Source organism: Hyaena hyaena, unplaced genomic scaffold (assembly GCF_003009895.1).
Source record: "Hyaena hyaena isolate Hyena2069 unplaced genomic scaffold, ASM300989v1 scaffold_595, whole genome shotgun sequence".
NCBI lineage: Eukaryota > Metazoa > Chordata > Mammalia > Carnivora > Hyaenidae > Hyaena > Hyaena hyaena.
The window spans coordinates 1,212,317-1,215,745 of record NW_024081226.1 but is presented as its reverse complement, the minus strand read 5'-3'; positions in this window follow the sequence as shown (position 1 = coordinate 1,215,745).

Below are 3,429 nucleotides of genomic sequence, written 5' to 3'. Positions count from 1 at the left end.
TGGCTTCCCAGTGGGTTCTTCTAAGGGGAGGCACCTGTGGGAGACTGAGGCTGGGAGGAGGGAAGCCTGAAGACTATATTACCATGACTGAGGAGGGGAACGTGGAGAACCTGTCCCCCATCTTTGTTGCAATTCATTCAGTATCTATGTCTTTCCATGACCACAGCTTCTGTAGAGTGGTGGCTTCAACTCCCATTCGGGCTTCTCTTACCTGTGGCGTAACATTTCCTACCCTTGCCCCTTCAGATCAAGGGGGCTGGTAGTCGCTTCCTGTTGCTGATAGTCCTTAGGGGGCTCACCATCCATTGTCCACAATCTTTCAAAGTTCCTTCATTAAGTTTTCCTCAGCTAAACTCTGAGAATGCATTTCCGGGATCCTGGCTAATACAAGGGAGTGGCTCCAGAGAGTTGCTGTTAGCTGCATAGTATAATAAGCTAGTAAATATAAACTCCCACTTCTTCCTCCTCTTGCTTTTTCCTAATATTTCTCCACTGGCTCATCTCACAGAAGATCAAGGAGAAGTCACTGAGGAATTGCACATTAACCCAAGAAAAAAGAGTTCACAAAAATATGATTCTTATTATCCGGGAAGATATAAAGACTGTCTATAAATAATATTTATTATTGAGTTGAACAATAAATGTCACCGAGTTATTCATCTCAGGAAGAGATATTTGTTAAAAATGAGGCTCCAAAATGCCATCCCTGCTTACAAATTTATGAGGAAGAAATTCTAGAATGTTGTTCTGCTGCATTACTCCACAAAATAGTCCTATGTATGGAGTCCGCAATAATTGACAACCACCATTCTTTAATTCATTCAATAAACTTTTATTGAATATCTTTTATATGCCAGCTACAAAGATAAATACAACATAATTACTGCCTCAAGGATTTTACAGTCCTGAAAGAGAGCTATATTGCCAGATAGTTCTGATACAACGTGAAAACTGCTTTGATGGAGGAGAATACAGGGTACCATGATACAAAGCAGCAGTGAACAGAGGAAATCAGGAAAGGCTTCCCAGCAGAGGTGGAACTTGATGTGAGTGCTGTAGGGTGAGTAGGAGTTATTTAAGGAGGGCAGCTGGAGGACAGGAGCTTTGGAGGGACACTTGAGAGGCTAAGATATGGGTTTTGGAATCTATAACATATGAATAAATAGATAGGAGTAAAGCCAAGGATGTGGATGGGATCTTCCATGGAAGGGGTTAAAAGCAGAACCAAGGAGGGCTGCAATACTGGTAAGTTGGGAATTTAAAGAGAAGCCAACAAAGGAAAACTCTGAACAAAGGAAGAGGTTAGCAGAGGGGCTGGAGACAACCAGAAGAGAGCAATGTCACAGAAGCTAAGGGAAGGGCTCAAGGACTGAACAAGGTCAAGTGTGACTGTCAGATCAAGGATACTGACTTAGGGGTAGTTTGGATGGTGTGAACTTGAAGAGTGGGATCCAGTATTTGTATGTCAATATTTTGGGGGCATTAGCCATGAAGGAAATAAGAGAGACATGGCCAAGCTAAAAGATACACCATGTAACTTGGGAGTTTACTCTGTGTTCAGAAAGATATGGATATGTCCAAATACTGTGAGGGAAAAAATAGATAATAGAGAGGGATAGAGTAAGAACACAGAATAAAGGGCGAGCTAGTATGGAATAAAATCTGTTACTGCCCTGACAGAGAAGGAAGGGAATATTATCACATCCATGGACAGAACTATTTCAACTGTAAGCAGCAAAGAGCTAACTCAAGCTCCCTTAATCATAGGAAGAAATTCCTAGATTTACCTAACTGGGATTTCTTAGGACAGGGTCTAGGAGTTTATCGAATAGTGTTCTTTCTTATGCCTCAGCTCAATTTCGCTTAAATTGTCATATATGCTGTTTCTGTATGGAAGAAAGTTGGTACTAAGAGAGCAAAGACTAAATTACCCTGACAGTGCTTGTACTTTGCGAGTGAAAACTTCTATGTTTCTGGCTTGCTGCATCAACATTCTTAGGAGGTAATGCAGTTGGCCCAGGTTGGGTCACTTCATAACCTTGAACTAATTACTGTGACCGGGAGAGAGAATGCTCTTCTTTGCCAGGTCAGAATCAGGTGCTGGCCCTGAGAACCGGGTGAAGGTAAAAGTGGAATCATTCTCAACAGAACCACCTTAAACGAGCACTCTTATTATAGAATTGAAGAAGAGCGATTCTCAAACTTGGTTGCACATTGGAGCCTTCTGAGGAGCTTAAGAAAAAAGCATGAGGGCCCTCACAAGTATTGAGTTAATTGGTCTAAACTGGAGCTCAGGAAGGGGATTTTTAAAGGTCTCAGGCGATTCTTTTTTTTTTTTTAATTTTTTTTTAATTTTTATTTATTGCGAGGAGAGAGAGAGACAGCGTGAGCAGGGGAGGGTCAGAGAGAGAGGGAGACACAGACTCTGAAATAGGCTCCAGACTCTGAGCTGGCAGTCAGCACAGAGCCCGACGCGGGGCTCGAACCCACAAACCGCGAGATCATGACCTAAGCGAAAGTCAGACGCTTAACTGACTAAGCCACCCAGGCGCCCCAGGTCTCAGGCGATTCTAAGGTGCATTGGAGTTCACGATTGCCACGAACAAAAGGCTGCTGAGAGACAAACATTCATGCCAGGCTTTAACCAAAAAAGTAATGGCTTCTTCTCAGGCTGCAAGAATGAGTGAGAGTTGAAAGGAATTCTGGGAACATGGTAACAAATGAGTTTGGACAGCCTTGCTTTCCCCTGTGAAAGAGGGGAAAGCTCATTTGTGAAGAGAAAGGGGCTACTGTACAAGAGGTAGTGTGAGAATATTGGTGAAGGTTTGGAAAAATCATGAAGAGTAACTGGAGGGTTAAATGGGGGATAACACTTTGTGTGATGAGCCCTGACGGTCCTATGTAAGTGATGAATCACTGAATTCTACTCCTGATGTCAATATTACACTACATATTAACTAACTAGAATTTAAATAAAAATTTGAAAGAAAAAAAAAAAAAAAGAAGAGTAACTAGATAGGTTCTGACCAGGGACATGGGAAGGTGTTGCTGAATTGTACCTAGAGCCACCATAATTTAGTTGTGTGGACGGCAAAGTTAGATTGTATTAATACTTGCACTTACTTGTGCTGACCCACATAGTTAGCATTTCAGATGCTTTTTATTCCTTTTTAGAGATCCAGGTTTCCATTTGCAATCATTTGCTTTCTGCAACGAGAACTTCCTTTGATACTTCTTGTAGTGCAGGTCTGCCTGGTGACACATCTTTTAACTAAAAATGTGTTTTTTGGCCTTCGTTTTAGAGGGATAGTTTCACTGAACATGGAATTCTTGCTTCACAGCTTTGTTTTTTTCTTTTAGCACGTTAGTGTTGGTGTTCCTTCTTTTAGGCTCTCCGTTGTTTCTCATGAGAAGTCAGTCATACGTTAT